This window comes from Lepisosteus platostomus, chromosome 7 (assembly GCF_059453375.1).
Source record: "Lepisosteus platostomus isolate fLepPlt1 chromosome 7, fLepPlt1.hap1, whole genome shotgun sequence".
NCBI classification, from domain to species: domain Eukaryota; kingdom Metazoa; phylum Chordata; class Actinopteri; order Semionotiformes; family Lepisosteidae; genus Lepisosteus; species Lepisosteus platostomus.
In genome coordinates, this window is record NC_142617.1 from 53,926,686 (window position 1) to 53,952,653 (window position 25,968).

Genomic DNA, 25,968 nt, shown 5'->3' on the forward strand with positions numbered 1-25,968 from the left:
TTATAATTGCAGTTATTCTGTTACTCAATATACTGTATGATTTCTGAAACCTGTTCGAAGTCTGGTTAATGATGTACTTCAAATAGAGAATGTAGCTCAGTTACTATTTACTTTATACACCCTGTTTTTCAGTTTGTGTCACATATTATTTTCTTAACATTTAATAAATAGAAATTATGGAATAAAACTAATAAACTATGGAATATAGCTAATAAAGATACTTCAGTAATAGACATTTGTTTCAATTACATAATGCATTTGCTTACCTTTATATCATTTTGAAACTGTTCTTCTTACCTCATTTTAGCTAATAGTTTGAGAATGCAGTACATTAATATAACACTCACAAGGTGAGTCTTAGCTATTTAAGTATAACTTAGATATCGAAAGACCTACAGTATGAAGAATAATATTTTACCCCTAAATAACATGACTCCTATTTTTAAATGTTTTGATGAAACATTTTCCAGTTATTAGCTACAGTCTTTCAAAATAGTGATTACAAAATGATGTTATTTGGAGCAAGTAATCTGTTGTAGACTAAGTATTGTATACGACATTGCCTTTGTGATTAACCATAAAGTGACATGAATATGGTTACCTGCAGTGATTGTGCAAGGATAAGACCTAAAGCATTTTTCCCCCATATGAAATAAAAAGTAATCATAGACTTATTAGAAATAATATATAAGATAGACTATTAATAAGTTAAGACAAACTGCTTTATGCCATTTCCCTAATAAATAGATATATTATCAACATATAATACGAGAGGTAATTCCTCATTCAAGCTGGGAAGAAATTAGTGAAAAACAGTCAAGTCTGAAACCTTGGTAAGCCAGAAACCAGCGAACAGTGAACATGTCTAGCAGCATCTTGAGTGGACATGAGTACAAACAGTATGTCAGCCTCTTTCAGTCAGCCATGTTCTAACTGCATTTTGTTGCATGCCTTAAGCCTTTACTTGGAGAGACAATTTCACACATCATTGAGAAGAGAAATTTGAATTCACATCTCTTTTAATAAATGTAAAGTGTCAGGAAGAAAATCCAGTTGAACCTCTTGAAGAGAACAATATTACGTCAGAAACTTTGCCCTCCCTTTAAATAAAAGTAATTTCCTGTTACAGTACACAAAATGCAAAAACACTTACATGAGATAGGTTTACTGTCACTCCCAGTGTAAAGCACTCTATTAGATACCGTATATTGTGGCTCTAATAAATGATTATTTCTTATTAACTTTTTAGCAGACATTATTTTCTTAGCTGACATTCAGTGCAAGAATAGCAAAAAGTGGAATTCTTGGAATTCTCATATTATATTCTTTACACAATAATCTTCATGACTTTCTTCCCATGCTTTGTAAACTGATTTAAACATTAAATAGTTGAAACTGAGCATAACATGGGCTTTGTGCAAAGCTTTTCAAAGGTGTGAGCTGCTATTTTCATTTCCAGACATTCTTACATTGCAAGAACAATATTTTACCTACAGTATCTGTTTTCCAGTGAATACTGTACTAATCTTTTTTTAATACAGAAAAAAAAATCCAGTTCTTTTGAAGATACTGTACTTTAATTGATATGCATGAGATTGTGCTGATAAAAAAAACAACAACAAAAAACCCAGTTCTACACACAGCATGCAGTGTTAGGAGAGTGTTCTGTAGCAATCAGACTAACATAGTTGTGAGGATAAACTGCTGCTCCTTGCTTGTGGTTCTGAAGAAAATAGAATGTCTTGTATAATTAAGGTTCTCCATGCAGATCTTTAAGATCGGCTATACATGGCAGCAGCTTGTCATATGCCTTAACAAGTCAACGGTCACTGCAAAAGGACTGTCATTTTAGTTTCACTTCTTTACATGGAAGTTCAAATGTGCTGTCTACTTCAGCATAGTGTCTACCAATCACTTTCTTTGGGTTTTTCATCCTCATTCTGTCTGACTGCAATGCATTAGTCTATGAGGGAAAGACTGCCTCTAGATCCTTTACAGCTGTGTTTTTTTAAATTTAGATTTTATCTGTGATTGCTAAGCAGGTCTTGCTCCAGCTTGGATATTGGGCACCACTGGTCCCTGTTTGTAGTTCTAGTTCCTATGGATAGATAAGGTCCCACTATGGTCCCCTCTTACAAAAAGTAATCATTACCTTAGTAGCTGACTTCATTTGGATATTAGTGGTTTCAGAACCTATACATTCATACTTACTGTATATTGTCATGGGACCCAATAAACAAATTTCAAATAGATATTGTAGTTGCCAACTCGGTGTGGGGAAAAGTTCATTGCTAATGTCTTGCATTGTTCAGAAAAGGAAACAAATAATGTGGTAAATAGCTTTCTCAGGTTATTGTTCATTAGCCTGTATAATAGTTTCTCTTTATACAATTTTTTCACTGACCCTTTATGCTTTTAGAAAGTGTTTTCAATGGTATTATTACACCTGTGACATGAAAGATTTAATTGTGTTCTTAATTTTCTATAGGTATTTTTATAATGTATAAGTAAACTTTGCATTCATATGGTTTCTGGACTGTTTTGTTTACCATTAATCCAGTTTCTCTGGATAATCGCAAAAAAAAAAAGAGTTCAGACTGTCATGTACATTCAGCATCAACACACTGTGACTATAGCAACAGCAAATTCTTTTTTGAAAACAAGATATGGTAATTAAATTGTGCATGTTCCATGTTATTGTAAATCTAATTTAATGTTCTACTTCATTTACTTACAGAAAAAAGTAAATATAAAAATAAACATTAAATCATGATATAACTACATGCTTCTACATCCATTTGAATTGAGAGCATTAATATTTTATTTTCTGTTAATAATAATAATAATTGCTTACACTTATATAGTGCTTTTCTGGACACTCCACTCAAAGTGCTTTACAGGTAATGGGGACTCCTCTCCACCACCACCAATGTGCAGCATCCACCTGGATGATGCGACGGGAGCCATAGTGTACCAGAACACTCACCACACATCAGCCATCAGTGGGGAGCAGAGCAGAGTAATGAAGCCAGTTCATAGATGGGGATTATTAGGAGGCCAATGATGGGATGATTGGTAAGGGTCAATGGGAAATTTGGCCAGGACACCAGGGCGTTTTTTCGGATTTTTAATGACCACAGAGAGTCAGGACCTCAGTTTTACATCTCATCTGTAGAACGACGCCTGTTTACAGTATAGTGTCCCCGTCACTATACTGGGGCATTGGGACCCTCATGGATTGCAGGGAGAGAGCTCCCTGCTGGCCCCACTAACACCTCTTCCAGCAGCAACCTTTAGTTTTTCCCAAGAGGTCTCCCATCCAGGTATTGACCAGGCTCACACCTGCTTAGTTTCAGTGGGCTGCCAGTTGTGAGTTGCAGAGTGATATGGCTGCTGGCCATAAGTTAAGTGGAATGTGCTTAATTAGAACCCTGCACATCCCTTATCTTGCTAAGTTCAATTTTAATCTCTGTCCATTGTCTTGTATCTGAGCTTTTCTGAGCTTTTTGTTGCCCTTAAATTAAATAATGCACTGCTTTAATTTGAAAAGCATTGTAGTTCTAGATTTTGTAGTTTAAAACTTTTTTCTAACATTTTTCAGCTTGAGTTCTTGAATATTCTTTTTAAATTGATCGCTGACCCAACAAAGGACTGCAAATGAACAATCAGAGTTTATGTTTGCTTGTTGCAGTTCTGAGTACCTGTTCCTGACTTGCTTTGTTTTGGACAGAAATGTTGTTATTAATGTATTTGACTCAAACTTTTATCTAACACAACTTAAGTTTGCACCTAAGTACAGTATATCACACCATTGATGGTGGTGGAGGGGATCCCCATTACCTGTAAAACACTTTGAGTGGATAGTCCAGAAAAGCGCTTTATAAGTGTAAGCAATTATTATTAGTAGTAGTAGTAGTAGTAGTATTATACAGCTGGGTATGGAGCTTGTTATGAAACTAAGTAAAGTACTATGTTCAAAAGTACAACAACATCATCCCAACCAGGTTTTTAATCTACAGTTGAGGAAATTGAGGGAAAAGAAAAGCTTTAAAAGCTTTAAAAGCTTTTCTTTTAAGAAAGTGCAATAAACAACAATAGAAAACATTAAATCACTCTCAGCTGGTGTTCTGTTTAAACAGAAGTTTTTGTGTCCTAAAGAAAATTGCAGATGGAGGCACAAGACATGGAAAAACTGATCAAGTATATAAAGTATACAAGACAGTTTTTAAAACTATAAATATACTGTATTAAAATTCCCCTTTTAGTTTAAACATGTCCTGCACCTCCTCACTGTTTTTTTTTGTCTGAGGAGTTAAAGTATAATACTCAGTATTTATACATTGATTAAATTCCTAAAACTGGGAACAAAAAATAAATTAGTTCAAATCCATGGTTAATTATTGCTATATAGCATGCAGTTTTAATTGCTTAAAATACTCAAGAGAAATGTGGACTACAGTACATTATACATATATTATCCATTAGAAATAACATTGTCACTCCTAGTGTTTCATTAGCCCTTCATCACACAAAACATGTTTTCAAATCATTATTCAAAACCTGTTGAATAAAACCTCAATTCTGACAGCACTATGATGCTCATGATGCGAGAAAGAAATTGTCCTTTAAACAAAGATCCCATATTTATAAGAGCTCTTTTATAAGGCTTTATAAAGTATACTGTATTTGATTAAATATGATCAATTTATTTTAAAACTTGGAACTATAAAAGCACACATAAAAAGTTATCAAAAGTAATATGAATCATGCAGGTAAGTCAACCTAGAGTTATGCTATAATTAGGAAAGTTCTAAGATGTCTTACCTAATAATTGCAATTATAATCAAGAACAAATACCTGCATATATGTGGACAGTTATAGACTTACCATTCAATTCTTGTCATGGGAAGATCACTTTATTGGCCATATATAATTTCTTGTATTAGGAATTTGTCTTTTTGCATACCCCAACTTGCTCTCCATGAGACACACAGACAGGGAGAAAAGCTTGGGGTCAGAACACAGGGTCAGCCATTTATACAGCGCCCCTGGAGCAGTTGGGTTTAGGGGCCTCGGTCAGAGGCCCAACAGAGTAGGATTCCTCTGCCAGCCGCAGGATACAAACCAGCAATCTTACCCTGGTACCTACCCTGGGATGATTTCAATGTAAACTTTTCAAGCCATGGAAAATAAATATATCACAAAAAAGTGTTACTGCCCTCTGCAGCCTATGACCTTTTATTGAATCCATTGAATGCACCGCTGAGGCACCAGTAATGCAACTACTTGACATGCTAGAGGATTTGTTTTACAATTCATTTTTAATGTATTCTTCATTGTGTAATCCACATAGATTCTGGGTATATTTTTCCTCCCTTGTCATCTTCACTGTGAAGCGATAGATATTGTCTCTCCTCGTGAGCTCCTCTCAGTACTCCTGTTCGTATTTATTTTGAAAGTGTTACACATCCAAAAGTAATCAAGTGAGTCTGACAGTGATGGAAGTAGTTGTATATATATGTCCAAAAACAAACAATGCTCTGTAATCAGCTGTGTGAATCTGTCATTTCCTCTCAAAACAGGAGAGCATTCTCCTGGTTTGGTGTGCAAAAGGAGACAAGCTTGACACTCAATTAGATCCTCTAGGCAAGAGCTTCACACAGGCTTCTTACAAAGTGGTCATCTGCAGTAAATGGCACATTTGCATTTTGACATACTCCATGAGGGTAATGAACTTTACTGTAATTATTATTTTTATTTATGACTTCTACTCTGCTTGATAACTACCATGTTCTTACTGACTTACTGTACAGTACATCTCTAGCATTGATAAAAACTATAGAAATACTCATCTCCAAGAGCTCCTGTGTGTCCAATTAAATTTGTCTCAGCAAGACTTCCTTTCACCTGTATGGAAATGCTGTGCGATTAGGACAATCCCACCCCTCTGTAAACAACAGGGCAATAAACCTGTGAGTAAGCCCAGGATTGGATTTTCCTGTCTGTCTTTTCACACTCCCTGTACAAAGTAACCCAGGAGGTGTTACAATATAACATCTTCAAAAACACTGACAAAGTCAGCCTAGTGTACATTTTCAGAATTAACACAGAAACACAAACAAGATTATACAAGTGGAAACTATGTGGAAGTGCATTTAAAAATACAGAACAGCAGTCACTTCTTTACCCAAATGGTTGAGGAAATATCCCCATGCTCCTTTCAAGAAATGGTTGGATAAGTACTTTGGATCAATTAATTACAAACTACCAAATAGGTTAGATTGGCTCCGTGGCCTTCACTCATTTGTGATATTTCTTACATTCATAGACTGACTATTAAACTGTTTCTTGTATTACATTGTAAACACTAAAAATGATTATATTCTAGATTATAAACTAAATTCTTTATACTTGTTCAGAAATGTTTGTGTACTAGCATTGTCGGTATTCCATGTGATTTTGAAGAGAAGGGTAGGGTTTAAAACCTAAAAAATTTTAATTTTAAATTTAAAAAGGAGATTCTATGATCAATTACCAATTAGAAACAAAAGAAACTGTTTATTCCATGCTGAAAAGAGAAGAGAGAAATGCCTTCCTTCACACCTGAAGAAGGCTTCACAGCCGAAACGTTGTGTTTTCTCTCTTCTCTTTTCAGCATGGAATAAACCTATTACTTGTTCCTTTGCAGACTACGCATGCTGACACAGCTACCCACCTGAACTACATACAGTAAATGTACTACTATTGCTCGTATAGTACTGAGATTAGTCAGTTCTCTTAGCTCTAGGCCAAGTATTGACTCTTAACACTTTCTTGTGGATATGTACTGACATCAGTTGGAGTTGTGGTACTCTTCCTTATGCTACTTTAAAAAGCTTACGTATTTGATCTATCACTTTTTTCTAACCATTTTCTTCCAATTCAGGGTTACAGGGAAGCCAGAGCCTATCCCAGAAGGAAACGTGCACAAGGCAGGGTAAATCATGGATGGGAAGCCAGTCCATCACATGGCATAACTTTATGTATTAGGAAAATATATTTCCACAGCTACAAAAGATCCTAGAAAATCCTGCAGTATTTCAGGAGTCAGAAGTTGTGAATGACTTTTTCTTTGAGAACAGACTAGCGTGCATCATGCAGTTTGCCAATTTAAAATGTTACATTTGCACTATTACTGATAATGAATGTGTATATTGTGTTAAATCATATAGTCACCCCAAATAAAAAAATACATATATATAATTAGAATTATTATACGTAACCCTTATCACTTACTGTATATGTGCATTACATTTTCGTTTTAATTTAAAAAAATTACAAAGATTATTTTTTCCTCTATTAGACATTTTACGAGCAGATAAATATCTAAGCAATACAATATTGTTGCTCTTTCAGGATATACTGTATTAGAAATTGATGGGAAATGTACAGTTGTGCAACACTAATTGCTATCAATGGACCTACAGCTGTCAGGTATCCCATTTCCGTAGAGTGCTGTGTGGGAATAATTGCTTAACTCCTTTACATTCATATGCCTGTTTATTCATAACATTGTCTAGTCACCCAGTAATTTCCTGACATTTTAGGATTACTAGACTTCTGAAACCTAAGATATTTAGGAATGAGAGTAAAATATTGTTAAATGGCAAGAATGTAACCAATATTTGAGTGTCTCCAGACATTATCACAGTGTCATGCAGCTATTCAGATACAACAGTTTCAAGGTTTGTACTGTAATTGTAATTGAAACAGTAATTGGTAGAAATAAGCTTTCTATTTTTTATTTGATAACATTTTAGTATATCATTTATTTTTGTTATAAAGGGCAGCACAGAGGTGTGGCTGTTAGCACCGCTGTCTCACAACTTTTGGGTCCTGTGTATGATTCCAGTCTGAAGTGTTACCTTTATGGAGTTTATACAGTATTTTCTCCTTGTGACCATGTCGATCTTCTCAATGTGATCTGGCTATCCCTGACAAAACAACAATACAGTACCTGTCTTTGTTAATTGACATGTCTAAATTGCCCTTTGCATGTGTGTGAACTGGCACTGACTACAGAAATTGTGGTGTTGAGCATCAAGTCAAATTAGTACACAGTAGCAGTTTAAAATTTCTATAAAACATTTTTGTGAACTCCTGCATCACACTTTGAAAGGCACAATTACTTCTAGACAGTAGTTTTGACAAACATCTCAATACAGTTAATCCTGAAGTGAATGAATTTACAGAGGGAATTTACAAAAGCTTGCATTTAATAATATTATTCCAAACTCTTTCTATTCCAGTATTTATTATCAGTATCTGTTATCTTTTGATTAAATGAAATAAGTGCCTCATGTATTTCCATGACAGAAATAACAGACAGCTGCTAAAGACATACATTATTGTGTGGACTTAAGGGAAGAACTACCCTTTGAAATACTATCAAATTAATAAGTTCCAAGTCAAATTAATAATATCAAATGAATTAGAAGAGAATATATTTCCATGGTCACGGTTTATGCCAAAGCATTACTAAAAAATTGTACTAATGGCTTATACTCTCTGACAATTCTTCTACTCTTTGTGAACATGTTATACTGTACATGTATATATAACATTAGTTCTATTCCTCAGAATGTCAATGAACATACATTATTCATAATTAGGAATAATAATAAAGAATAATATTACATGTGTATTTTATAGGGTCCTGGTCACCCTCAGATCACTGCTTTAATTTTGACTTAAGTGGGTCTTTTCACAAACTGAAAGTACAGAGTAATTAAAGAGTTACATTTAGATAGGATTATAAACCTATTTTCAATAATGTCACAATAAGGAACCTAATGAATAAACATATTATCCATGTGTAGCGATTGATTGACACAAACTTTACACACTGCAACCTAACTCTTATCAACAATGAAACAGTAAATGTTGTTCTTAAATTGGACAAGAATTTAATAAAAGTGCAAATGAGCGTGAAAAGCAAATAACTGAAAACAAAATTGACTACCATCACTTATAAAGGTTGCTTTTTAAGTTTATCCTACAGCTCTGTCTTTTTTATTTTTGTGTTCTAATTGTTCAGCGTTTGTACTGTCAGTAGTCTGTTGCTGTCAATAGAATTGCTGGAAATATTACACTATACTGTACATGTTAATTAATTACCTAACTGTACTGGATTTATGTGTTTTATACTGTATACACAGTACTAAAAATAATGTTATATTCCTCTCAGGTTAAGCTAAACAGTGCTTTGAGTAATTTCTAGGTTTATATTTAACTCTGGTAATATCTTCTAAAAATATTAAGGAATATGTAAGGAGTAAAAGATTAGATTATATATATATATCTTACACTATTTAAAACAGGTACTGAAAGTTCCTGGTGAATTGTGACAGAGTACCTAACACATAAATCGCACCAAATATCACAATATTCTTCTGAGTTGTTATACTGTGTGTTTCATTTTGAAAAGTATCCTGCTTCTATATATGTATTCATTTACCCATGGTTATCTTGAATTTATCTAAAAGAAATTATCTCATCAATAAGGTACTGCTGCCTCACAGCTCGGGTCCTGGTCTTGATTTCAAACCAGAGCTTGCTCTAGGTTTAGTTTGCATCTTTTCTGTGATTTTACTCCCCAGCTCTAGGCCTCCATGCAGGATGTTATTCCTCTACGTTGTATTCTGTTTCTGAGATAGCCTTCAGGTTGTTGGAACTCTTGCAAGAAATGTGCAGCTTTATAATACCATCAATGGGTTGATGTTCTAAAACTGTACCGGCAAAATTATGTGCATTTATTAATACATTATGATTAAACTGAAGCTATAATATCTAGAGATTTTTTAAGATGAATTTTAGGGAGGTTGCTCTTCAAGATGTCCAGCATTTTTAAAGTTTGTGTTTCTGATGTTGTAATTTTGGTGTTTAAGTAGTGGATAGTAGTGGCCTAACTCTTACTAGTATTATTACTGTGTAAGAGTTTCTTTCAGTAGTTCAAAAGATTTCTCACAAGAGAAAAAACTAAAATAAATGTTTTAAGTTGTTAGCAAAGTTATCTGTAGTAAAGTCAATTATAACATACAGGGAAAACGATACCAGAATTCAGAATATTGCAAACAGTGATTCAAATGCAAATGATTCAACTCAGCTTAAGCTTTATTAAGTCCTACACAACAATACAACAAAAACAGGCACACATCATTGTCAAAGAATACAGTTAAACCATGACTGTACTAGTGACTAGTACTAGTACTAGTGAATGATAGATATCCTTAAGTAATTATAATGCCTAACAATTTTTAATGACTTATAACCTTATCAAATTTAAAGTAGGTGAAGATGGAGGTGTTTTCACTCATTCCTTGGTAAATGTAAATGACAACACATGATTGGTTTAGTATACTTAACTACTGTTTGCAAATGTAAATTTTCCTTGCTAAGTGGTGGAAGGTGCTAATTAGACTCCAGCGTGGAGTTGTTAAAAAATACCAGTCTTAAAAATACCTATTCCATGATAACACATTTTGTTGAGATAGGCTGGTACGTAATTATGCCCTCAGGTTTTTCCACAGCTCCCCTAGCTTACAGAAGAACAACTGAGATCTCAGACAGGGTATTTGCCAATTAAGATAAGAAATAGGTCACCCCAGAGACCATTTCCTTGTCAAAGGACAGCACGACATTCTCCTGAATATAGATAAACTGCTGGTGGACTTGTTTGTACATAGTTATATTGCAAAACAATGTCTTACTTTTTCAATCATTTACAAACCTAGCAAGGTGCAGGTCTGTAATGTACAGTAGATGCAGAGTAGTATTCTTGGGGAGTGCAGATGGCCCTTTGTTTTCACACATGAGGAATGTGCCTTTTTGTTTTGATAAGGGATTTGCGATTGTGTGTCATCGTTAATGACTTGACAAATTCCGCTTTTATATTGAACATTTTTGATTATGTGAATTCAGATCAGGAAATGGTAAGGTATGATTTTATTCAGTCTCCTGTTTTCCAGAATAATACAACTCTTGTCTGCTATGCTGTCCATTAAGTGTTTCTCATTAAATAATATGTTTCTACAATAGTATAATGTACAACATACATAGTCCATCTTTAATTGTCAAGAACTAAATGCCTTTGCAATTTAATGACACTTAAGTGATTAATTCTCTTGAATCTTCAATAAAAATGATCTATTTAATTGATCACCCTGTTTTTTTTTTACAGTTGGCTAAATTTGACCTGGTATTTTGCTTGTAAGCTACTGATTTCCTGCCTTCTTCAATTATAATACATTTGATGTAACATAAAGATGGAGTGAATTATGTCAAATTCTTAAAGACAATTAAAGATGTTTAATGGTTCTGAAGCTTGGTCTTTCCATTCACCAGGTACTGTGTATTATAAGTTTGTCAAATGTCAGCTTTTAAGCACTAATGTCTAAACCTATAATTTAATGAGAAACGATTAATGGACAGCACAGCACACAACAGTTGCATATTTTAGAAGACAGCAGACCGAGTAAAGTGAATAAGAATATGACACTGATGGAAATAGACACGTCTATTAAACCTTTGTTTTCTTGATTGGTTTTGTTGGAAATTTGATTAGAAGACCTATTCAGAACCATTTTTGATATGAAAGAATGCTTGTGCATGATACCCTACTATCCATAGGGATAAAAGTGAACATTATATAATAGAATTATATTTCATAGTATTATATATATTATTATTTTATTGTATTTTATAATAGTATTATATTTTAGTTTATTTGTGGTGCTTTTTTCCACTGAAAATAGCTTTATTTTTGTATTATGGATTTTTTCATGTTTATTATGGTTCTTTTCTGTTAAAAGCCTTGACCTTTCTTGTTAACAAATAACCTTTTCCTCATAATCTCCTAAAAAAGCTCACCATAACTGATGAATGATGGCTGTAACTTCATTGTATCTTAAAATGTATATTTCAATTCATATTCTTGTTTAAATTAGATGATGTCTTTATCATCATTGAATATACTGTACTTGCATTTCATTTTACTTCATTCAATGAAAAGTACGTATATACCACATATGCACATGCATAGTAATTGTTTCTATAAAGAAAATCTTTATTGAAACTGAAAGAAATGTAGAGAAAATTAATACATGCAGGAAGACTGACATTCAACGTCAGACAACGTAGTAGACAACAAACATGAATGGTGGTTGGTGAAAAGTATATAAAATTAGGTCTGTCTTAAAATAGAGAGAAGGGTGAACATGAAGCAGGCTATAAGTCTGAGTCAGAATTGATGAACTGAGCAGCAAGAGCCTGATGTTGTGTGCACATTAGCAAAATATTCTCTTCTGGGCTTTAAGGTGAGAAAAGTTGAACACAGAAAAATGGCCTTGCCTCCCACAGGATATCCCAGAAAACTACTAGAGCCAGGCAAGGCTGTTTCCATGGAAACCTCTCCTGAAGTAATCACAGACAGCCTAGGCTACTCCAGAGCTGCTGTGCACAGCATTCTGGGATAAGCCCATGAAGGCACAGGCACATACAACACTGACCTCTTTTCAATTTTTGCTGTTTGTTGTGTTTTATTTTTGGTGAGTACCATTGAGAATTGTTGCACATGAAAAGTACTTTAACTGTAGCTGGATAACGTAATTTAATATTTAATTGCAGGCCAATGGCAAGGGGAAAATTCCTGCACATATGCCTCAAGCTGCCCTAGAGGGACCACATTCTTTGTGATGCCGGCTTTGCAGCTTCAGAAAAGCAAATCTATAGTAAATATAGGAACCCTGAAGTCTAACTCTATCTGAAATATAAATGTTCCTGATTCAAGAAAAACTGCAGGTGTAAGCCAAAAAAAAAGTGGAAGTAAAAGTAAAAAAATATATGCATAGGTGATTGTCGAAAAGTAGCAATTTTCTAATTACTACAGAACAAACATACATGTACTACAATATATATAAGACTGCAATATAATAATATAATCTGCAAAAAATATACTGTATATTTTTATTTGTTACCTGCAGAAGGTCTGGTTCTTTACAATGTACTGTAGGGGTATGATGTTTTTGATTTCACGAGAAGTAAACCTAATTTGTTAGGCTTAAATAATCTTTATGGTTATTGATTTATTTTGCTGATACTGTTATCCTTTAAGAATACCATTCAGAACAAGGAATCAAATGTTAAAAGTTAAATTGATTAATGCAGAATATTGCATATACAGTATAAATTTAACAAGTTAACAGTTAAGCTGAGTTAACAAAACATAGTATACAAAATAAGGTATACTTGTAGCTAATATCACCTATTTTTATACACATTCACTAACTTTCTGTTTTTATTATGTGGAAAAGAGGAAAAAGCTTTTCAATTATTTTTTTCAAAAAGGTTACTTTTGATAAAAGAATAAAATAAATTCAATAAGTGTTTTTAATAGTCGGTTTCACAAATCTGGTTTAATTCACAGTAAATGTAAGTTTCAATTTAACGAAAATTCATATAGACACATGTTCCAAAATGCCCTGAGACTCTTTCCCAGCCTGATGTTCTGATCTTTGCCACATAATAGGACAGCATATCCAGATTAAAACTGTGGCACAACTGTGTACAGTGTTTTGTCAGTTAATTCTGAACCTTAAAATTTCCAACGAATTTCAAATTCAAATGTGTATGAAAGGACTTAACTGCTAGTTCACTGTTGTGTCATTCAGTTGTAGAGAAATTATTAGAAGTGGCATTCTTCATTTTAACTAACAATGCTCCTGGTAGCAAACCTATTGTTTTACACTATTGCCATTATAGCTGAAGATTAAGAGGCATTATTCCATTTTAAATACAAACATTGTTATACCTAGAGCTAGATTGATTATACCTAAAGTAGTATTCTGTTTTCTGACACTACATAGTGTATAATTTGCAAAGTTGTCTCCAACACATTGCACAAATAGAAAAAAGTCTATTCAGTAACATACAGTACTTGTTAAAGTCCAGTATGTTTAGGATTGCTTGTTATTTTACCTTTAAGAGTCAGTAAGAGTCGTTTATGTACTGTAGTGTGTGAACAACATATTTATGTTTCAGTAGCTCTAGATTTAAGAATCAAATGGAAATATAATAACATCCTTGAATTTGCAGGAACTCTTAATTCTCAAGTTTTATTTTCATATATTTGAGTTAGACATTTCCTGTATAGTTTCAGTGCTGTCATAGAGATCTACTAATTTACAGAGTTTCATAAACTGCAGGGCATATTTTTGTCCTTTCCATCTTCCTGCTGTCCTGTTTTAGATACCATTCTACTTTGAAAATGAACATACTCTTTTTTTTTCTGTCAGAGCATGAAATAAAAATGACACTCCTGACACAGAAATACAGACCTTCATTTCTAAGCCAGCTGTGTTGTGCACTTACAGAATACAGATGGCAATTATCTTTGCAGAGCACATTTACATGCAGAGGTCCCCTAATGGGCGATCATATAACCTAAAGCAGCTATCTTTTCTTATTTGAATCACGGTCAACATACTGTAATTAATGCTCTAACCCTACACTGAACTGCACTACCAGTCTTCCAAAAGAAAGACATGCAATCTGTTTCAGAATGCACACAGACTGGAGAAAATAGTTTGTCCATTGTTTTATTGTTTTATATTCCAGAAATGTTCTCAAGCGATCAGTTTTTTTTAGTCTCAAAAACGTAATATTCAACCAAATCCAGTTTTTTAAATAATCCCAGAAAATGTAGGCAGTGTTTTGACAGTGGTTACTGAATTAACAGTACTATTTCTGATTTTGCTGCAGATAGTACTATTGCTACTGTTACTGCTACATCCCCTACAAAGTCTTTTGTTGCTGTGCATCGCTACAGATAATTATAAACTTATGTCTGGACTCATCACACCATTAAATTTTATTGCTTGCATTGCCAGTACCTTAGTCTGTCTTTGAAAGGGGCAAGATGGCAAGTAAAATGCTTTTTTGTTATTTTAGACCCAGAAACTTCCCCCAACATTGATTAATGTGTGTTGCTAAGTTGGCAGTTTTCAGGGGGAAAAAAAGGGCGCTTAGCTGTGCATTTGTTTTTGGAATGAATAGGTCAGTGTGTGACAGATCCTTTATACCAACTGTACTGACGCAGTTAGAGATACACACATTAAAAAGCCCATGGTGCTACAAGAGGATTAAATGTCCTCTGCATACAAACCAGGCCAGTTAGGAAAATGGTTTAGGTAACCTTAGAAAACAGCAGCAATATAAGGATTTTAGAATATAACTGTAGAATTTGTACATCTTGCTCAAGAGTGTGAAAGAAGTGTACCACATGGGATTTCAGCCCCCACCCTTACACAGAACTCCAACGAATACTCCCCAACCCTGTCTATCTGTTTTTGTGCCAACTGATGTTTTACTTGTAAGTTGAATCATTAGTCAACTGCTGAAGGAAAGAGATACGTATATACTGTTCAAGACCTCAGCTTTCTCTATTGTTCTTTTGCTCCCAAATGACTGCCCATATCTAGTGAAAGCCAGGCTTAATCATTGTGCAGTTTACATTAGATGGCTTGCAACAGACAAAGGGAAGAGAACAAGCTGGGAGATTCAATAGATCTGAAATGCCAACGTTACAGTTTCCATTTAATTCGGGATGTGGAGTTGCTTTACAAGAACCGTGTATGCCAGTCCAACAGACCTGTTCTGATGTTCACCTTTGCATGGTGCAGACAGGATTCCAGGAAACACAAATGATTGAGCTTTCTCCATTTTGTTTCTAAGGTCTTAAAATTAGTCTTGTAGGGAATGTGTACTGTTTATTCTAGGGGCTTTTGTCCTTTTCTTTTTTACTGATGATGACAATGTGTTGTGGTGGCATCTTTCATTTGCAGTGTTTCAAGAAAATAGTCTCCAGCAAACACCATTCTTTTACCCTCTAGACTAAGTATTGCAATTTTTGTTATGTTGCCTGTCCAAAGACTGAAAGATGGACTTGCACTGTGAATACATGGAAAGGTTGGATTTGCAACTGTTTGTGGCCTCATTGGAAATTGATATGCACCCTGCTTTGACTGTGCTCCAAGTGCTTCAAAAGAACCACTATGAAAAGGATAGATTTTTTTAACTGTCACTGTAGTAATACTGTCTTCAGAGAGTGGCTGTTGCTTGCTAGAAAAATTATCAGTGATAACCTTAAGCTCTTTTCTGAAATGAATTTTTATGCAAACACCATGAATTTCAGTATTCATACAGGTAAAATAAAAATAAAGACTGATGAAATAATTTTATTTGCTTACTGTATGCAAAACAAGACCAGAATTAATGCCTCAGATTTAATTTATAATGTAAACTTCAGTTTAGCAGCCTAAGCAAAAATCCCTTCCATGACTTTATTTTGAGAAGCTTTCTTTGAAATAGGAGACAAGAAAATACCTAGAATACTTCTTTAAATTGCAGTTTTGGAATTTAAATTGTTAGCCAAATGCTAAATGGCATCTTGTGATGGTTGTAAAGGTGTGTAGATTTTTAAGTCAATATTTTACATATTTTTACTTGACAATTACAATGATTTTTGATATACATTGATTATGATAAAAGGAACACCTTTGCACATTTTATTTGGGAGAGTTTCTTTGCTATGTTGCAACTGCTTTGTACATTCTGACAGGAGTAAAGCTTACACTAAAGAACAAAAACAAGGTTCAGAGTAAAGATTAAAGACTGTTACATCTGCACCTTTGGTTAACTAGTTTGGTCATTTTAAACATCTGTATGATTATACAGTGAATATATTTAATGTTTTTCATTCCATCTATTTGTCTCACCTTCTATTATAGAACCAGCAAATACTTTAAAATCGATAAGGAAATTACGTAATGCAAAATTTGAACTAATGTTCTTAGTTATGTTTGAGTGAAGATAGTTACTGTTTAATGATGCCTAAAAGAATAGTAATTTGAAAATAAACCAAAAGAAGGAAGCGTTTATTTTGCAATTAGGACATTTTCTCTAGATTCCATTATATATTATTATTTATTTAAGTATACTTGTAAACTTGAAATTTTAGCTTTGTTCTGTGTACTCTCATCATCTGACGTGGCCTCTACTGCCAGGCAAAAAATACAATAGAAAATATTTAGATTTTTTCCCTACAAAAGCAAGCTACCTGATATACTTAAGGAGAGGACATCACAAATAAAGTACACAATAATCACATAAAGGAAAATTATTTTGCTTTATAATAAAATTATTATAAAGCAAAAGTATTGAAAATGGTCCTGAATTCTTTAACTTTTATACAGTCTATTTTATTGTATGTATGTAATTTAAAAATTAAAAGCTTTTTATGTTAGGAGAACATTACAGTTGTATTGTATTTATTTTTATTGTACATGTGTATTGTACATTATTCATATTGTATAGCACATTAATCTAACTTGCATGAAAGTACTGGTCTAGCCATTCTATAGATCTGTCATTGTTTATTCAGTTCTTTGGGAAAATCTGTTTTAACAATTTCATATGAGATAGGAGAGGGAGTTAATATGTTCAGGGAAATTAAAGACTAAAGGAATGAGGAGAAGTGAATCTGTCACTGTCTTGAAAGTGTGCACTTGATAAAGCATCAATGACATATACTGTATAGAGAGAGGCTTTCCCTCATTATCCACCTGAGTACAATAATAAACTAATTCAAAAAAGAAAATTCAGACGAAGAAAAAGACAAATATACTGTTTAGTAAAAAGGAGTTACAGCACTCCACTTCTGCATAGAGCCCACTTTTTCCATCCAGGGATATGGTGATAACATGACTAATAAAACAAGGCTTTTTCATTTTTAAAAGGTCAGCATCATCAGCAAAAGGTTGTAGATTTATCTGATATATCAGGATTGAAGGAGAAGTGTTCAGAATATGATTATATTACTCCTATGACTTTGATTTAAATGTTTTTTCTCTTTTCCTTTTTAATTAACATGTAGTGAGAATTGGGATTTGTGCAAAATAGGAAAAGATTTCCTAAATGCTGAGAGGCAGAAAAAAAGAAAATGAATTCATCAGCTTCTGGTGTCTTGTGTGCACTTAGCCCTGCGGATTGGCACGCTGAAGGCGTTGAAGGTTTTTTTAAAACTTTTTTCAGCACCCTGTCCTTCACCTTTAAGTATAGATATGGTGCTTTGCAATTCCATTGCACTGTTAATTCCTCACCTTTGAGAAAGAGAAAAGACAAGGTCAGTCTATGTGAAGAAGGTCACAATGCAATCAAATGTAGTGACATTTTCTTTGTTAAGAGCTACCGGGTTTTGAAGGAAATGAAAAAGCTCCTGTTGTAGGACATGGCAGTTCTGCATTAGCAGGTGTGCGCCAATCTGCCTGCTCCTGGTGCAGATGAAGCAATGCCTGCATTTTAAAGATTACCGGATGGGGCTCAGCTTTCATTTTCCAGGCACACCAGAGTCTTGAGATAATGACCATTGCTAATTATATGTTTTGACAACACATGATTTACACTAGATTGCTTGAAATAAACTGTGCCATTGCTACAGAATTTTGTATTGGGGACATAAAGATGGAAGTTACTGTATTTGTGAGTGTAGGTTTGTCACTGAAAGCATGTAAAAACTAGTTGTTATGGCAAAGCTGTGCACAGGAGAGAGCAGCAGTTGTTGCAGGTTACAACCCAAGTGCTAGGGCTTGGGGAGCTTCAGGGGTTTCTGGGAGAACCCGAAGGAGGAGGGGTGGGAGCTCGCTGGAGGCAAATGAGAGCATGATGAGAAGATGGGAGGCTGACTGGTAACAGACTGATGTGGACTGAAGTTCAGGACAGCAGGATCTGGGATTAACAATCCTAGTCTAGTTGCTAATACATCCAGTGGGATATGTGCAGAGAGCTGTACTGTACTTCCTCTGGTAGCTCAATAACAGAGCACTTACTCAGTGGCCTTTTGGGATTAAATAGAGAATTAGATATGTATTAATTGGATGATTAGGTGCCTTATTGGCAGGGGAAGGGCAGACTGAAAGGAATCCTGACTGGCTCCAGAGCCACATGGTGACCAAGATCACTTGTGAGAATACCACGGTCTCCCGGAAAACAGTGGGCTGCAAACCGCTGCCAGTTTGGGAGTGACACTAGTATTGTAGGCTTCACAGTGCTCCTTTGAGAGTTGCTGCAAATGTAGCTCCTTGCAAATGTTGGTACAATATATATGTTCTGTTGGGTGAGATATCCCTTGTTATGACTGGGCCCCTGGCAGGATTACAAACCTAATAATTTGAGAATAGCATTAAAGCTTCACTATGTTTGATCTAGTGTCTCAGTCATAGGCAGTGTGGTTTATTTGTAACAGCACCCCCCAGAAGCCAGTCTCTTTCAATGAAGTATCATACATGCAATGATTAACACAGTGGCTGGTTATTCTCTATAGCCCCACAATAACTAAGGATAACTTTCTGCTGCAGTGAGCTGCTGCACTCAAACTCAAGGCCCATGCCAGTAGAACAGTAGCAACTTAATACAAAATCCTGTGGAAGACATTATAATCGTCAGCCATCTATCTCCAGAACACCTCAAACGTTTTCCTTGCGTTATTTTTTTATTTCATGTCTCATTACTGCTTATTTCTCCTCACCTTAAAATACGTGGAGCTACTGAAACAAGGACAAAAACATTTTAGCCCCATTTTTTATTAACATGATGAGAAAACCTATGGAGACCATTGTTACAAAAATAATTTGCACTTCAATTAAGTGTGATGTAAGAAAACAGTATTCCACAGAGGGGACAACACATTATTTAACAACAATATCTGCCTTTAATCCCAGAGCTTCACTCAGAGTGATACAGGCGCAGACTGACACATAGTGAAACATAGCAATGAATTGGAGCTCTCTGGCAAGTCATCTCCCAAATGTATGCACATTTTGCAGGCATATACTGTACTTCCATTCTTACATTCATGCAGCCAGTACCTCCCTTTCTTCCCCCCAGACTGCATTAATCTATATATCATGCACAAAGATCTCATACTAATAAGTTTTGTTGGTCAAAATGTAAACATCTGTACACAAAGAGGTCTGTTGATCAAAGGTTCTCAAAAAGCACATATGACAATATTAACAGTCAAAGAAACACTTATATATTTTTCTTGTGCCTTAGTGTTTTTCTCCAAATGATATGGATTCCTACTGTAGCAATGATCAAAGACAATTTTAATTAATTAGCACCCTTAAGTTATTCCCCATACCTGTATTTGAGAGTGGCATAGTGGCACAGTGGGTAGCATTGCTGCAGCACAAGGGTCCTGGGTCCATTTCCGGACCTAGGGTGCTGTCTGCTTGGGGATTTTATGTTCCCCTCATGTTCACATGAGTTTCTTTTGGGTGCTCTCCTGTGACTGTGAATTGCGTGAAGTGGTTAGAAAATGGATGGATGTGCATTTGATGGACTGTCTCCCTTCCATTCTGTATGTTGCCCTGTGCCTATTGTCCACCATGTTAGACTCTGGCTCACCATGTGCCTGTGATTGGACTAAGGAGTTACTGGAAATGAATGGCTACTGTATATACCACCCTTTCACAAATATTACACAATACACTTATAGGAGTCCAGTCCATCTCTTACAGCAAATACAGGTGCAAAATGTTCCAGCATTGATTCTTCTAGATGTACACGGATGCCCATGATCACCATGGGCATCTGTGAACATCTAGCAGAATCAATACAGGATTACTCAGACAACAGCAGTGAATGCAGCTCTGCATGTAACAGGGGGCATTTCCTAATGGAAATAGCTAAAGAAGTGTTAAACCTGATCATAGTATTTTCAATCAAAGCTTTTCATAAATGTAGCTAAGGCAGAAGTATCACCCTCTTGCAGCAGTGATTGTGGGAGGTGGGAGGATTTTTAAAAGAGTCTATTAATCTTTATGAGGATAGAATGGGGGAGCCGCATCAATGTACAAGCTGCAAAAGAACAAATAGAGGTTAATTCCGCTGTGAAAAATAAAAAAGACACATAGTTAAAGGAAACTCTACAGCCGAAAACAAAAATAATCCTGAAACACTAAGTGTATAGACTTTGTTATACCTGTAGATGATTGCTATATAAGAAGATGTCTTGGGATGTTATACATTGGGGAAAATACAAGTAGACCTACCCTAGAAGCTGAAACACAGCTTGAATAGTCTTTTAAGAGCCACAGAACATCTGTTCACTATGGATTTGCTGTATATTTTCCCTTGCTTGTTCAAGGTAGCACTAAGGCAAGGTTAATGATCCCCTTTTTTCTAATAATTGCTGACCCAGTGACTGCTTTGATAAAAATATGTACCTCTATGTAATTCCTCTGTAATGTAAGTAAAATAAACCCCTGAAGAAGTTTTCATCACCGAATGATAAGTAATTGCTTGTCTTCTGATTTCTTTACAGCTACAGAAAAAATTAATATCCTGGATACTGTTGCTGTTTCTTTTTATCACTGGCACTGAACTCAGAGAGGTAGGTTAAGTATATTGTTTTACAAAAAAGCAGAACAGTTAACCAAACATTGATTACCAAACATTGATTACCAGTACTGACTCAGACACTCATGATATAAGTTAACCCTGTGTCACCATTTCTGAAACATTTTTTAAAATTCTGTTTTTCAAATTAAAGAAGCTAGAATATTCATTAAATTGCTGGTTCAAAATGGCTTGTGTTGTCAGTGTAGAACATTAAAGAAGTCATAGAAAATATTTAATTCAGGTACATTATAAGGTAATGTATTCATGATATGATATGTCAGATTTTAATATCTAGTTTTTATGTATTAACATCTCTTAAACAAATTATATTGGTTATGTGGGGCATCGGGGTGCAAATCTAATCAATAAATTACTGTACATATTGCAATCATGACAGCTGGCAAACCTAAAAATAAAAAAGAGTGTCAACTATCTGAGAGTAAGGATTTTGATTTTGTTTTCTGCGTTGTCGTTAATAATTATTTCTGTGCAAGCATAACTGCCTTATAGACCAAGCAGCATACTATCTGCTATGAATCTGTTTTCCTGTCCAGCTTTTTGATAAGAGCCTCCCCACCTGCTTTTCCACCCCAGAAATCACTACATTCTATGCGGTCTTCAAATAGTGATGCTTTTGATACAGTTGTTTCATGGATATTAAGTCAGTCTCAGGCATTAAACAATAGGCAGTACTGTATATCATTTAAGTCAAGGAGAAACATTCTGGACGTTCTTAATGAATTTCAGTTGGCTGTTACATTTTCTTATTGTCCCTTGAGTCACAAGACAGGTGGTGTCTTCAGTGCTGAAGATGATTTTCAATTTAGTTTTAACTAATAAGTTAACACATTTCCATTGCAATTACAGAAGTAATTCTAAATAGGTAACAGCTGATCCCAACTGGAAGATGACTGTTTTCTGCCTTCAAAAATAATTTCCTGGTGAGTTAACAAAAGTCTTGATTTAAATAGAATAAATTAGAAAACAACACCAATCAAGTATATTTCACTGGGGGATAACTCTGCTTATACAAAATCAGATTTCCTATCAGAAGCAAAATGCCAGAAAAGATATTATGCCAAATGACAATAGCATAATATCATTTCAAGGTTACACTACTGTTGTGTGTATAAAGAAGTGAAGTGGGAATCATAAACTTGTGTGGCGTTATATCAGTGTTCAATTTATCAGCTTATAACATTAACCAGTGTCAAGTCCCCATGAGAGTGACAGACAACTGTGAAGCTTTAAGAAGGAAATGATATTGTCACGATTGTCATCCCTGCATTCTGCATTGGAAGACGGACGCCCAGAGGCCTGCCTAGCATCAAGTTGCCCTACTGTACGTCCGCGGCTTGAAGGCATACAGTAGGCTTCCTAATGGCGTCCTGACTAAGCAGAGTCCAGGGCTCTGAGTGCCTGGCCTCGTCACTCCGTTTTTAATCTCCTTGTTCCATGTTACTGTTCCTGTTTTTAATCATTCTGTCTTGGATGAATTCCCTGTTTTTTAAATTTTGTCCTGCGCCCCGGATTTCCTAGAAGAGTAACATTCTATTGTAGTTTTTGCGTGAATGTTATTAACACGAAATAAAAAAATGAATGGCCACACTTTGGCTGCACATGTACACTTGCAATACAAACACAATAAGAAGGCACTGTATTTTATTTGGTTTTTTTTTACCAAGGCATTATCTATGTCAGCTTACTTAATAAAAATCTCTTTAAATACAATTATGTTTCTACATTATAAAGATCTATGTATACACCTGTAAACAAAATAAACTTTGCAAGACATAATGCAGAAAGTAAGTAAAATATATCATTTGTAACTGCTATACTGTACATATTCAAACAAATTGTTTTATAGTTATACAGTATACAATAATTCAAGAAAACTGAACTAAACATAAAATAATTGTAGTGGTTGCCATGTTAAACGCGTATTTGAAGTTATAAAAAGGCTGATTTTGGTCAAAAGCTTCTGAATAGCATTAGGGAGTGAAATACAGTGGAATGAACTAAACTCAAGAAGCTTCTTGTTCTTCGTCAGAAAAGCAATATCGCTATTTGACTTGGAGGTGAAGAAAAAAATATGAAGCGAGGCCAGTTGTTTGAAATGTTTTCATATTGATTTCTATAGGAAACATATGAAACTCAACGGATATTGCACACTCTGTTGAATCAAGGCATCAAATTAACTTTGGTTTTAGATGATTGTATTTTTGTCTTTCTTTGTGGAACATGTATCTGTATGGCTGGTGTAATACAATGTCTTCTCAAACAGGCCTGAGGTATTTCCTATATAAAAGAATTAAAAAATGTTATGCTCTCAAATAGTTTTGGATAGAAAACAAAAAAGGGATCAAATGCAAAAAGACAGAAAAAAGTGTGGTGAGAAAAGTTCAGGAACACTACTTAAGGGAGCTAATCACAAATAAACCATCTGCATATTTAAAGTAGTCTTTAAGTAGTCTTTATTGTGGATTAAAAACTTAGCAAAATTAAATCACAATTTTGGCCCTGTTGGGTCAGATAGGGGGTGGCACGTTGGTACAGTGGTTAGCATTGTTACCTCGCAGTGCTGGAGCTCTGGGCTCAGCACTGGACCTGGGGTGCTATCTGCGTTGAGTTTGTATACTCTGCCCATGTCTGTGTGTGTTTTTGTCAAGCACTCCTGTTTCCTCTCATAGTCCAAAGACATTCAGCACTGATATTCTATACTGTACATAAGTAGGTATGGGAATTGGAATTGTCGCGGGAGCCGGGTCAGACTCCCGTGAAGGGTATAATAAAGACACTATGCGTGACCGTATAATCCGGAATTGTCTGGAGAAGGACATCAGGGGAAGAAACAGCAGGGTTAGGATGGGTTGGCAGACAGGGGACAGTGACTGTAGCGATCTGATGCACGGGAAAAATGCCAAGGCAACCAAATCCAGGGAAGTCCAAAAGTGGTAGTCAGGGCGCAGTCCGTTATCCAAGAGCCAGGAGATCCGTCCAAGACGAAGACAAATAAAATCCACGAAAAGGGATGAAGGCCTATGCCCTCAGGCTTCCTCCAAGCCTGGTGGTAGGCGGGCCGTCTTCCAAAGCTGAGCCAGGAACTGTGATGACGCTAAGCTTTAAAACCAAAATACAAGCGAGACACACCGGGAAATAATAGAACCTAATCGATAACAGAAAAGAATAGGAGCGCCCTCTAGAGGAGGGATGTGGAACGTGACATGCATCAGGGGAAAGTGGCTCTGATTTGAGCGTGTGCGTGACTGTTTCTGTGTCAATGTGTGCCTGCAATGGATTGGCATCCTGTACAGGATGTATCTCGCCCATTGTCCATCACTTGCTAGAATAGGCTCCAGCTTCCCCACAACCCTCAGTTGGATAAAGTATTTAGAAGATGGATGGATTTGTTTGGGAATAAAACAATTACAAACTGAGCGATTATGTAAATAATATCCCTCCACAGACATATATCTAAGAGCATAGAAGAAAGGAAAATGCAAATATGTAATCTACAAGCTTTAAGAAGTTTATAAAAGGTGTCTTCATTTTAATGTTCATCATGTGGTGTATGATGCCCATGGAAGGAAACACTATTCCTGATGTCATTGTTCAACATTGCATGTCTAATACAACATACTGTTTACAACATACTTCAGTTTGAATTGTAGGTTATGATCCATCTGTTTGAAATTGCATGCAAGAAAAAAAAAATCTATTAATAGATTATTCTGTATAGAACTTACAATATTTATTCCTAGCCCTTATGTTACTCAATGTTCAGTATCCCTATTTTAAATTGAATGTTATAGATTGAACCATTACAGTACCCTCCCTACCTTGATTTTTTTAATTGTGTGTTTAATTACATTCTTTTTATGTTAAAGAAATGTCTTTCCCTAGTTAGCTCTATTGCAAAGTACTGTTGGCATGTAAGGAAATAAGCTATAAGAAAAACTGATATAAAATATATCTTCAGAGACACACACCAATTACTGTCACTTTCTTGTTTCATTCTTTGATTCCTCCCCCAAAGATATACAGTAGTTTCTGAGGTAGTTATGAAACCTAAAAAGGAGAAACACATAAAGGGCATTATTATGGTAGCAAAAATGTAATGCATCTAGCAGCTTTTTAAAATTGGATGTACATAAAAGAAGACCCAGTTTCATGTTTCTATCAAATGCCTAATTAACATCTTATTTGTTAAATAGAACGTTTAGCAGTAATGGTTATTGAAGAGGTATGTCAGTTCATCTATGGATATAACTCTTCAGGCTAAACTGGATCTCAGTGGTTTATTTTTTATAAAAACAATCAGATTTATTTTTCTTTATTATTGCATATTTAATATTTCACTTTTTATGTCCAAAAACTCTTAAAATGGGGTTTCATTCAAGTATTAGTTATTGTACGATTGCAAATAAGAAATCTTCAAATTAAGTATCCTCTGTATATTACTGCCACTAAATT

General features: G+C 35.0%; 1 protein-coding gene across 3 annotated transcripts in view; it reads left to right on the top strand.

Moving 5' to 3' along the window:
• lingo1a (leucine rich repeat and Ig domain containing 1a) overlaps positions 1 to 25,968 on the top strand; it is a 516,838-nt gene that overhangs the window by 123,401 nt on the left and 367,469 nt on the right. For all 3 annotated transcript variants that reach the window (XM_088641269.1, XM_088641268.1, XM_088641272.1), the window contains exon 2: positions 21,419 to 21,487. The gene's annotated coding sequence lies outside the window, so the exon portion shown is untranslated. The remainder of the gene's footprint in view (positions 1 to 21,418; positions 21,488 to 25,968) is intronic.